The sequence below is a fragment of the Cupressus sempervirens genome, chromosome 4 (assembly GCF_028749045.1).
Source record: "Cupressus sempervirens isolate cs-2001-9-10 chromosome 4, ASM2874904v1, whole genome shotgun sequence".
In the NCBI taxonomy this organism is placed as follows: Eukaryota; Viridiplantae; Streptophyta; class Pinopsida; order Cupressales; family Cupressaceae; genus Cupressus; species Cupressus sempervirens.
In genome coordinates this window covers 391,134,187-391,147,907 of record NC_143121.1, presented here as the reverse complement: position 1 = coordinate 391,147,907, position 13,721 = coordinate 391,134,187, and the positions used below count along the sequence as shown (strand labels likewise).

At 32.5% G+C, this 13,721-nt stretch overlaps 1 long non-coding RNA gene across 1 annotated transcript; it reads left to right on the top strand.

Moving 5' to 3' along the window:
* The first annotated feature begins 2,067 nt into the window (after positions 1 to 2,067).
* Positions 2,068 to 2,669, top strand: LOC149561693 (uncharacterized). Its single transcript, XR_016363468.1, has 2 exons — positions 2,068 to 2,288; positions 2,415 to 2,669. It is a non-coding gene; the product is annotated as an uncharacterized LOC149561693 (long non-coding RNA).
* The last annotated feature ends 11,052 nt before the right edge of the window (positions 2,670 to 13,721 follow it).

Here is a 13,721-nt window from a genome sequence, read left to right as displayed (position 1 = left end):
TTAGATAATATAAGAATGGATTCTTATCTTGGATAGATAGAGAATACCATTACTTATGAAAAGATACCTAATTTAGATAACTCGATTCTTGTTTCAAATAGACAAATACCTATTTCATATAGATTAAGGTACCTATGTATATAGTCGAATAAACATTTAACTTGATTAAAAATAATAAACAAAAATGTTAGTTGTAAATTTGGGTACAAAAGTTGGGTTGTTACTCTATCCCTCTTGTGAAAGTGGCGATATTCACGATTTTAAAAGTTATATGATCTCCTTATGTTGGAAAGGTTTTTATAAGTTCTTAATAGTCAACAAATTAGTAGTATCAATATCTCCTTAAGGGCCCGTTTGGCTATAGGAATAGGAATAACTATTCTAGAATAGAAAATGGGGGTACATATTCCTATTCTCTATTTGGTTCAGCCAGAATTTGATGGGGAATTTGCGGACCCAAAAATTTATGTTTTCTAAAATAAATAAAATTGGAATAGGAATATGTATTCCTATTCCACCTATTTTGGTGGAATTGCAAAACCTCATTTTTGGGCCAAAATTGGAATATGTATTCCTATTTTATTTCATATTCCAATTCTGATTTGGTGCATCCAAATGAAGAATTCAAAATTTTAAGAATTTGCATATGCCTATTCCGCTTGTATTCTCATTGCCAAACGGACCCTTGTGTTCAAACATGTAATATTAGTGATGCCTTATCTTGTCATTATTTCTATGTGATAGGACAATAAACAAAATATTGCTTGTAGTTGGAGGTGCTATATGGAAATTACAACACAAGGCTCAAATAATCATTTCTTATGTTGTAAGCTGACTATTTTTTGAATATGTGCTAGAGAATGTTTTAGAATACATGTTGAGGAAGGAACTTCACTATCAAGGGAATTGAACTACAAGACAAAGGACTTGTTGAATTTGGTCAAATTAGTTATTAGGGTGGATGATAAATGACATTGATGAACATATTTAAAATTTGCTAAGAAATGATCTCACTCCTATGCCAAAATTCAAATCCAATTATTTTAAAAGGATAAAATGTAAGTTAAATATTATGCAATAGGCCCAGTCATGTATAATCATTGATATATTGCTGATCCAATTTTGTAAAGATAATGTGATTTATAATAGAGCTTTGAAGAAAATAGATGTTGATTAACTTCTCAATTATTCAACAATAAAGTGGGGTCTAAATGTTCTTTTATACAACACTTACAAATGAGCATATTTCATGTGCAAGTCAATAAATGACAACAAATAGGAAGGGAATTAAGTTGGGCCCAAAATTAATTTTGAATTTTAAGTCTAGAGGTGAACAAATGAATAAATAATAGATTTTTTTTGAACTATTGAGATACATCAAAACACGATTAAACTAGATTTACATTCTTTACCAATAATTACTCAAAAACATATCACTTGTATGCTAGTCATTTACTTAGTCAACTCAATCAAAATAAAATCAAATAATGACTAATAGGAAGGACATTAGCTTGGCCCAGATAGATTTGAATTTCAAAGTTACAAGATATTTTTCACATTTAGTTAAAAAATCAATAAAGAAATAGAAAAACTATGTATCATTTATGGACTCTTGAGATGCATAAGAACATAATTAGATTATAATTAGATTAGACTTACATTATTAAAAATGTACCACTTACACACTAATCAACTACTAATGACAACTCAACCAAAACAATCTAAAACCAAGAAGTCTCCAAAACATGCAATTTCCACCATGATCAATCTTTGCATGATTTGGCAGATTTCTTTCACAAATCAGCTTGATTCGACTCTTGATCAACCTTTCCAAGCATGAGTTCATAAATTATGAAACTTTTTTTTTGAATCTGCCTATGCCATGATCCACATTAATCACTATTTTGGAACAGCCTTGGGCCAATTTGTCAAATGAAACTCACATGAAAGCTTGTGGGTCTATGTCACGAACCCAAAATGCTTGGCTAAAGAGGCCCAACAAAGCGTGCAAATGGAAGGTGGTCACATGGGTGTGTCATATTATACCTTGCCAGTTGGGCACCATGTGCCCCACCCCTAGGACTCTTATCAATCATTCATTAGACTGTGTCCTAACATTCTTTTCTACCTTATCTCAACCATGAATGGTAGGTATTTCTCATGTATGGGCTCTTGTTACTTTCTATCCTCTTTATGGGTTGTGGGCAAACATTCATCTTTTGCTTTTGCTTCTTACAAAAGGAGATATCTGAACTTTTTAGGCAAAGGAAGTATGAGTCGCTGCTGAAGTATGGAGTCTATTTTATTGTTCTCATTGTTTGTTTATCTATCCTGAGATTCGAAGCGTTCTTTTATTGTTGTTGTACATTCTGGTGTTAAGTCAATGGTGTCTGACACAGAAAGGTCCCATGCAGGATGAAAAGTTATGCAATAATGGAGATCTGGTCTTTCTAAAGAAGGCGTTGTCGATGGATTGATAGAAAACCAAATGGGTTTAATCAAGAAAAAAAAGCTTGACCGGTGGGCTACCAGATTAGTTGAAATGCAACTTCTATTTTTGAAAATGGAACATCATGGAAAGCTTTTTTGGAACATCTGATCTTTCCAACTAGCATTCTAAACAGTTTTTCTTGCTTTACATTCTTCTAAAATAGATGATTTTGTCTCCATTCACTTGGTTTGCTTCAGTTTTTTTGAGAATTACATAATTATCATAACGTATACTGTAACATTCTTCTAAAGTAGATGATTTTGTTTCCATTAAGTTGGTTTGTGAAAGATTTATCATAATGTATAATTTAAAATCAATATAGTCAGAGAAATCATAATTTAAGATTTAAAAGTTGGATTTAACGATGTTTCAGATAGTCTTTATTGTACTTGCCTTAAGCTGTACTATCACATTCACCTCAGTTCAATTAATCAATAGTTTTGCATTCATGGATCAATCATAGATCAACACGTGTTTCTTATTTACTTATTTCTAAAGTTTTCATAAATATTTATTAATTAGAAATATTATATAAATGAATTATTTGAATTAGAATTAGCTGAATCAATTTGATCTTATAGAACCACCCTTTTCAGAGCCATATTCCATATTCATTTTTTTGGATAAGATTTTAGAATTTATAATCTTGAAGAAAATTTAACTTAAGTTCTTGCTTAATAATTTACAAACTATATATAGAACATTTTCATCAAGTGTTTTAATTAATATGTGCTTTATTTTGATTTCAAGATATTTAATTCTTCTCAATGACACAAATTATATTATATTTTGAAATTTTTATTTCTCTATTTCAACTTTGTAATTTAATAAATATAATCTATTTTTAAAACTCATTTATAATTATTTTCTTATTTTGCAATGAATGAGAACTCAATTCAAATTAAATTTAAAAATAAATATTATTTTAAAATCTATCATTTTACGCAAGTACATGCCACTATGTGGCACTTGTTATAATTAGAAATTTATTGTGTGGTTTTATATTTCATTTTAGATTATTTTAACATTTGTTTTATATTATTATTTTAAACATTGATAATTACAAAATTTTGCATTATTATAATTGTTTCAAATGTAAGGGTGAGTGAGTAGCCGAGTTGGTGTGAAGGCGAGTCGTGAGGCATAGTGTTAGGCTAATGATCCCGATGCTACGCATCAACTCCGGTTCGAGTCACACTAGGTTTACCACAAACCCTTTTAAGGGTGAGTGAGTAGCCGAGTTGGTGTGAAGGCGAGTCGTGAGGCGTAGTGTTAGGCTAATGATCCCGGTGCTACGCATCAACTCCGGTTCGAGTCACACTAGGTTTACCACAAACCCTTTTAGCCAATAGTGGCATGTTGTGATGGTTAAGTTGTTGAGTTGTTATCCTTGCCATCAAAGTACAAATCTCATGGGGATGAGGTCCCCTGTTTGTGGCCTCACTGGTTCATAGCTCCAGGTCAAAGCGTTTACCCCTCTTAAAATATATATAATTGTTTCAAATGCATAAGAAGAAATCATCACCTTGCATAAGATTTTATTATTAGTGCCTAATTTTAGACTTTCTTGATGTATTAGTATGGTTTTAATGTATGTACTAACTACTATATTTTTTTAATCTATTTTTAAATGTATCATATGATGATATATTTTACATTTATTCTTTAGTAAGATTTGTTTTTTTTATATACTTATTTTTTTATAAGATATAATATTATATTCTAGTGATTTCTTAAATTATAGAAGAAGAAATCAATATATTTTTTGCTTTAAAAAATGAACAGTACTTCAAAATTGTTTAAGTTGTGGCACAACACTCTATTATTAGTGTCTATAATTCTGATTTCGTATATCTATACATTTGATGTATTGAATTTATGTGCAATGAGATGTTATAAAGAATATATTACAATTATTATATTTTCAAGAATTGAGAATACAAGATTTCCATTGGAACCATCCTTGTAATAAATTGATGGACTACTGCATATTCAATAAAAATTACAAATCTTTGCAAACCTATTAATAATTATTAGTAAATAGAAATCCATAGCAAATTAGTATAGAGGTGCCATAGATTGTGGTGCTTGTTTAAATATGTACTAGTAGGTATTATTAAGCACATCTTACCATTATTTTTTAAAAGGAATTTAGAATGTAGGCTTTTATAGAGGCCACATCCTTGCAATAAATTAGTATAGAAGTATTACATATTTAAACAAGCACCACAATCTTCAAAACCCATCAATAAACTTATTACTGAATAAATATTGATAAACAAACACTCTTGTTATAGAATAAATACCTCAAAACTTTCAAAAAGTCTTACACATAGAGACAAGGACACATATATAAAGCATGAATCATGAGAAAAAATGCATATTATTGATCCCCAAAAGGCTCACACCTAAATAAGGAAAGTCAGGAAATTTTACAAAAGTGGGATAGGGTGCAGCCTACAAAATGACCTGTGGGATTTTAGAAGGCAAATCTTCATAAGAGGTATTTGGGGAAAAGGAAGGTCTCAACCTTCAATAAATAGTCTATGCTAAGGGGAGGAAAAAATGTTGCAAATTTTCTCAGTACTCCCCTCGGGATTCATGAAAAGGGCTTAATCACCTCTTCTGTACTATAAGTTGAGTGGTTGTATCAAGCATTAATATATCAGTTTTTTAGTGCAATGACAACCCCATTCTAACAAGTGGTATTAAAGCTTGGTCACAGGTTCAAATCCTTAGACCCTCGGGTAACTTTGAGGGGGAGATTGTTGGAAATTTGTTTAGCACTCCCCTTAGGATTTGTGAGAAGATCTTAACCACCTCCTCTATACTATAGGATGAGTAGTTGTATAGGGCATTAACATATCAGTCTTTTGGTGCAACATCAACCCCATTATACCAAAAAGGTGAGATCAAAACTTTGTTAGATGGGAAGAGAATGTGTCTGATGGTATTCATAGGTTTCAAAGAATTTTGGTTAGAGGTTCATATATTTATTCACTATGACATGGTGCACCATAGACCCTTCACTTATGGCTAGGAGAGAAAGAAGTCAAAATCACTTTACGTATAGAAAAATGTTCATATGCTAGCCATTAGAAGCACCTAAAAAGGTTTGAGTAAAGGCATCAAGCCCCTAAAGAGAGTGCAAGTCTTTTCACCTACAGATGAAAAATAAGAACCTATTTATCAACATACATAAATAGTTCTTATAAGGGTTGACAGGAAAGTCCTCACTTCCTCAAATCGATCTTCCTAAAGAGAACCTACAAGTGATGCATTGCAAGGAGAGAGAAAAATTTATAATCAAAAGTCCAAATAACCAAACTTAAAAAAATTACACAAACATAAAATAACAGGACTAGACATGTAAATGTTCAATGCTAGACACATTGATAAATAAAAAGGAAAAGGTGGCAAATGAACAATCCCCATGAATTATTAAGAGGATATTCCTTGAATATGCATTAGTGGGTCCATTTAAGCATGTGCTTTTGGGGGTGATTGGTGTACTAATAGATCTTGGATGAGAAGAATATTTTGTGGAGTGGCTTGAAACCCTAACTAATTGACACATATAAACCTTCATCAAGATACTTAGTGTGAGAGCACCTTGTGTGTGTGTGACCAAAGTATAAATGTGGAACATCATGGTGCAGTGGCACCCATGAAAGAATTAATTTACCATCATTATGGTTTAATATTATGCACAAATGTAAGCAAGAAATGTGACATGGGTGAAGGATCCCGGGAGAATTAATATCTTATCATTATTATTTAAGTTGATGCACAAGTTTAATTCAATGGGTAATGTATCTTATAAAGAATCCTCAAACAAAAGGATTTTACACTACTTTGTAACCGAATGAGAATCGAATGAATGATTTTAGGGTAGTTGTAAATGGTTTGTAAACCATTCAGATAGTCTTTAAAAGACATCTCATAATGTAATGGAAGGAGATAGAGAAGAGAATCGATAAGAGGGGAAAAGACAATAGGTTTGAAGAAGAGAGTAAATTGAGAAGAAACTCTCATGGCTCTCTGGCGACAGCCACCAAAGAGCCATATGTTTGTAAACTGTCATTAGTATATAATGGAAGTGTGTTTTAGTTTTAATAATGTTTCAGTCTTCTCTATATCGATCTTTTGTACTCTAAAGCATTTAGTTATAGTTCTTTGGTTCATTGATAGGAAGAATGTTATAACAATTTGGTTTAGGTTCCAAGTTAAGAATAGTCAGTTTCATATTACCATTATTTTATTATCATTATTGTCGTTGCTCTGCATCACATTGTAAGGCTAGAAATGTAATTATAGGTGTTTATAATTTTTGGTTGCATTCAGGGGATCTAGGCTTGCCAAGAAAGAAACTTGAATATTAGCCAAACAAATTATAGCCTTATCTACTATGATGGGGAGTTTATAAGCTTCAAATTTATTGGATTGGTAATCTTTGATGAGTTGTTGGTTTTACGTCTTCTACAATGAAAATAACTACAATTAAAAATAAAGTTTTAACTTTTTTAGGAAGGAAACAAAAACAAAAAACATGTAACATGGATCTAGCCAAAAATATTAGGGTACAAGGAAACCACCAAAGAGAGAAATATGAGTAAAAGTACTACAAAATGTAGCCAAAAATAATCATTATTCCTTCTCAAGAATCAAAAAAACCATTCTGAGAAACTCGATAAGCATACAGGAGAGGAGTACATGTTGAATGTTATTGTTTTCAATTCATAATAAAACTTTAAATTTCATAACCTAGTGTTTGATAACATCAATCAAGCATTAGATTAACACATCAAAAAATGAAATCATATTATCTGGGGATTTGGTGTCTGTGTGAAAACTTAATCATTCCCTTATTAAGATGATGAAATGGTTTTCACATATTATCTAGATTACAGAGGTGATATTTATTCCACAAACGATGAGATAGAGCCTTATTTGTAGTTAGACATCTAGAGCCCTGACAAGGTTATTGCCTTGACAATCACTAATATTTTTTAACCACCAATTAGGAATCTATAGGACTAGTAGGTTTGTTAACATATCCTAAATTTGTATTTTTTGCATTTTTCCTTCATTTATCTTCTTTTCATATTGGGTATATGCACCGAGTTGTGGTACCAAAAAGGTGACAACCTTTTTTTTTCATTTTTGAATAGTGCGTACACACTATAGCACATACGTGCTTTAAAAAAAGTGAAATTATATAAATGGGTTGCATACCCGTAGCCCATTTATTTTATCTCAATTTTTTAGCTTCTTTCAATAGCAGCACATACATGAGTTGGATAAAACAAAAATTTTCACCACCTGCCTTGCCGATATGCTTCCTTGCCGGTGAAATTCAAGATCACAAGCACGCCCACACCCACGTGTTGTATGTGATCTAAACTTCATTTTGTATTGTTTGATACATTTTTCATATTGTTTTGTAGGTTTTTTATATTGTTTTGTAGGGTTTTTACAATTTTTATTTAGATTTGTTTATTTATTTAGATTTCAATTAATTTTTTATCAAGAAATGTCAATAATCAACTAGAAAATCCACAAGAACCTCAAAACCCTCAAGAACCTCAAAACCAAAACCCTCCCCAAGAAGAACAACAAATTTCGCAACCTGAACCAATTGCAAGACCTCCACTTGGCACACAAGAAAATATAATAAATGAAATAGAAAGAGGCAAAACTAAATTAGAAGGACTCATTGGTCGGTTGAAAGAATATGGACAAACCAATCCAATGAGGGCTCAATTGGCATCATCCTTTGAATCCATTAAGACCCAGATAGCCTCAGTTAGTGGTGAATTAGATATTTGGCAGGTTAAGAGGGATGAACAAAAAAGATTTTATGCAAATAAATTTTCATATGAAGATGTTTCAAAAAAAGAAATACCGAAAGGTAGAATATGTGCATTATTTAGAAAACCTAGTGAGCAAGATATTGTTAGAGAGGGTACTAAACAGTTCCCCATCCATTGGTGCATACATGATGCTATTAGAAATAATTTTTGGGTAGGTGGTGGATGGTTTTTGATGCCCCTCCTTGCAACAATCACAAGGTCCCTATGTATTTTTTGAAGAAATTGTATTGTGAGTTTGTCCTTGGGGAGATCCCCAATTATTTTGATATATTAGACTCCTAGGGTAGAGGTGGGGGGTCATCATTTGAGAGGATGGGAGCACGTCATGACCCTAATGTAGTTAGGGCACTTGTGGTCAAGCCACAGTGTGAGCATGTGACTATTCCTTCAGTTGTGAAGGAACATGTAGAGGCCAGTGCTCTAGGGACCGTTAATGCTTTGACATAGAACCTCATCCATTACATGAGCCCATTAGTTGAGGGGGAGCCTTCCACGTGTCATGGTCACATGTGCACTTCATCTGGATCCTTATGCACATTTGGCACTCATGTTGGAGATGGTGCGGATGATGGGCTTGTCACTGATTAGTTCTTGAATGAGACATTTGGCATTGACACACAAGTAAATTACAATTATAATTTACTAATTTGATCACATTTCATATGTATAGTGAATGATTAATTATTTAGCATCTATTGACATTGTTCAAAATTTAGGATCAGAGTGTTGGCAGGCCTAGCAACGATCCTCCAGCCCCATTTTTTGTCCCGTCCACGAGTCCAAAGGTATGTATCGATTTAATCATTTAAATTAATACATATATTTATTAAGTAATCATATTAAGGATTCACAAAAAAAATTATGCATGTGCATCAGTTCTCTACAAGACCATCAACCTTTACTACGGACTTGGAGCATAGACATCATATGAGCTACATATAGGTACATTTGTTTCATGTTAATTTAATTCATTTGATTATATTTGTTTCATGTTTCATGTTACATGTAACATGTATTGTATGACATGTAGCTCATGACGTCAAACACTCCTCATCTCCAACAGTCTGTCGATCATGAAGTGGCCGCAACTATGGCTAGCTCACAACCATTGACTGAGGTATGGAAGAATTTTCTTGGTTTTAGTTGTTTTTTATAATAGTTAGTATCAAAATTTCTAATTTTATTTATAAGTGATTATATTGATTGAATTTTTGTAGGGTTTTGTTACACCTGATCATCCACGAGCCTTTAAGGTGGACTTATAGAGCGACTATTTGATGGCGGTAAGAAAATAATTAATTTTGTGTGTACATATATTTGATTTCAATGTATAATAAATATTGATTCATATCTACTTTGTTTGTATTAGCTTGAGTTAGAGAAGAGCCCCAACAAGAGGATGAGCAAGCATGTCAGAAGGACCCCATTATCTCCACCGTCTCCCTCCACACGACGACAGAAGACCTCGAGAGATTTGTTTCCTTCCCCTCATGGGAAGGAAAAGATATAGTTGATCTAGACATGTATATATATAGGCATCAATGGACATATTCAATACACATTTGATGTATATGAGATTCTATATTTGATGTATGACATTTATTTGATGTATGACATTATTCAACTTATGACATTATTGGTTAATATATGATATGTTTGTTCATATACGACATTATTGGTTATCATAATATATTATGTGTTTATTAATGTACATGACATTATTGGTTATCATTTTATATTATATGTTTGTTCATGTATGACATCAAATTAGATATGTGCATGTATGACATTAAATTAGATATGTTCATGTATGACATTAAATTCAATACCTAATCTATTCGAAACTTTGATAGAATATTGACTAGCAATAAATTTTATCACTATTTAAGCATAAGTTAATAATTTCCAATATGTCATTGTCATATGATTTATGATCTTGTTCATGTTTAAAGTTTTCCTTCTCTATCATTTGTTTATCAAGTTTAATTCAATACCTAATTAGTTTTAATTTTTGATACAATATTGATTGGCAATAAACTTTATCAATCAAGATCGATGTCACAAATTTTAAAAGGTGTTGCTTGATAGCTTGGCTTGTTTTCAAGGTAGTCACAAAAGGATCAAATGCCTTGAAAAAAAAACCATTACTATAATATACCTAACACTTCCCTTAACAAAAATAACATCTACTACTAGTTTATTCCAAATCAAAGCAATCAAATTCAAAATACACTGAGCATTAGATAAAATAGCTAATAATATAATACAGGCCCCAATAAGCATAGTAACAATGCAAGATCTATAATGGTATTACCTACAAATCAACATTGCACCAATCCTACCCTTTATAGTATTAACCCAATGCACAAAGTGATATTATAACTATGCTCCTACCCTCTATTTCACCCATATATTTTATGTCTTAATTTTTATGCAGGATTAGTGGTATGGAAAATACCTTGGAAGGGATCACTAGATCACAGCAGTTGTGTTATCTTGTGTTATCCAAGGTCAAATTCTTCAACTACACCAACATTGTATTCATACAAACAATAATCAACCATGTAGGTGTCCTAGATTAATGTGTAGATTAGATTCATTTTAGTACAATGCAATGGTTATAACTGATTCTTTCTATGTAAAAAATTTGTAAATTTAATTATTCAAGTTAATCTTAAATATTGTTGCATAAGAAGAAGATCAAGTTTTACAATTACTAATAATCATTAATGTATGCACATACACTTAAACTTAAAAGGATGACCTAAAGAAGAAAAATTAAGTATGAAGTCAATACAAAATCAATAAGAGAGTTCTAACATGATATCTTCAATATTTTTTGAATTAGAGAAAACTAAGTATTAATATGATGATCTCTATGAATCTATATCACCATCTAGATGTCTCTCTGCATCTCCCTAACTCTCTCTATTTTATCTCACATTCATCCTCTTCTTATATCTCTATTCATTTATCACTATCTTTTTATTTCCTTTAATCTTCATGTCTACCTACACCTTCTTTTGTTTCCCTCTATCTCTATGCATCTTTCCTTCTCTTCCTCTCTCCTTCTCAATTTATAATTATATTTCCCTACTTCTCTATCTCTATCTCTTTATATATACAAAATTCATATCTCTCTATCCTTGTATCTCACTCTCTCTTATTCCCCCCCTCTTTATATTTCTATTTTTTCCATATCTATGTAGCCATCTATCCTCTTTATCTCACCCTCACTAATGCAGAGATGTTGAGCAAGAAGTGAGGTTTAAGCACTTTCTTCTTCCTAATCTAAAAAACTAAACTTGTGGCCTTCCTAATATCTTACTCCTTTAGGATATCATTTTTGTGGCCTATCCAAAGTGATAGGGTCATTTGTGAACTCCTCCAAGGTGAGTACTTCTCCAATCAAGATCTTGCACCCTTTTGTTTTAGGGACACTAGCCCTATTGCAAGCCAATAACTGTAACTCTTCACCAATGGCTTCACCAACCCCAAGTTTCTATTGGGACACCTTCCTTATGTTGAACTAATCGAGAATCAACTCTTGGTTTAACCCTCCAATTATTGTACAGTACAAAATGTTGACTATCATAGAATTTCGTGTAGGTCTCCTACTTTGATTTTTTGGACTTAAATTCCTCTTAGGTTGAAATCTAACTATTCTATGGGTAGATTCAGACACCCTTTTGGAATTTATTTAAGACTCCAAAGCCTAGATTCTCAATTCCATTTCTGTAGCACCTAACCCATGCAAAGTACATAGACCTAATAAGGTCACACTAGGTTTGGTTTTCAACATAATTACTAGATAATTGGTGCATGAATTGGTGCATGGTATCAAACCTCCTCTACTAACCAAAAATAACTCAAATCCACCACTAAACTACACCCATCAATTCAATTCAACATTTTTAAATCTTTTTGGTCTCAATCCTACCTGAATACACTGAGCTATTCAATGACTTAGGGACTAATGCAAACATGGTTTTTCCATCGAGACACTTCATGAGCTCTAGGAATCTATAATTATACCATCCTTTAATTTTATAGAATCTTAGAGAATTCCACTAGTTCAAATACAAGTTAGGGCTTCATTTGTGGAATGAGCTCTTAATAAGCCTTTTCCTAGATTGTTTCTAAAAAGCTTGCCTTAAACACTTTAAATCAAAATTTAATTATCTCAAACCAATTTAAAATATCACAATAACACAAAGGATCTTCAAAAAATCAACTTAGTTTGTAAGAATCACCATAGATACTATCGTACAACTAAAACCATACTCCCTAAGACCAAATAACTTAAATCCCTTTAGTTAGGAGTTCTTCTAAATTGAAAGTAGTCTTCTTAATGTTTGTAAGTGTCAACCAAGTAGCATCCTTCAATAAATGGTGTTTCCATTTTACTAGGTATTCATAGTAAGTAGACCTCTTGGTTTGTTTGGCTATCCTCTTTTCTAGAATGCATTCAATTTCTTGTACTGGTGATTGAGGGAGGTCTTGTAGCTCCTTGTCTTATGGTAGATCTTCATTACCTACAATGGCGATACCAATAATAGGAACTTTATATGCATATATGTCAGCTATATCATATAATAAGTTGAAATTAGATAACCATTAAACACTTTGTAAAGTACTACCTACATATCATTACAGCTGCATCAACTGAGTTCAAAGTAATATTTAGAATCTAGGAACACATCAAGAAAGACATAAGAAAGGTGAGAGAGATTTGGCATGTTTACCTAGCCAAATTGATTTAGCCACATTTACTCGGCCACCTGAAGTTAACAGAGTAGATAGTTTTATACCACAACAAAAGGTGAGAGAGATTTGGCAGTTGGCAACTTTGTACTAGTCAACACTGCAAGTTTCATCATCACCCAAGATGGCATCATAAAATAAAAATAGAGTATGATCTCCAAACATTGAGAGAGGTTATTGTAGGTCTCTACAACATGGTCCTGTAGGAACTAGAATTGCATCCATACCTTAGACGAGCTCCAAGATATGCCTCGTCAAAGATCGCAACCCTATGGCATTTAGTGACCCTTAGGGACGTTCTAGTTCGGCATGCCCGAGAACATTCGAGTGTTGAAGGGGATAGGATGAGGTTGGGGATAGGGTTTACCCAACCACTCAAAGCTAACGAAGTAGACAGTTTGATCCCACAATGAAAGTTGAGAGAGATTTGGCAGTTGGCAACTTTGTACTAGCCAACACTGCAAGTTTCAACATCACCCGAGATGGCATCGTAAAATGAAAATGAAGTGTGATCTCCAAAAAGTGAGAGAGGTTATTGTAGGTCTCCACAACATGATCCTATAAGAATTGGAATCCATACCTTGCACGAGCTT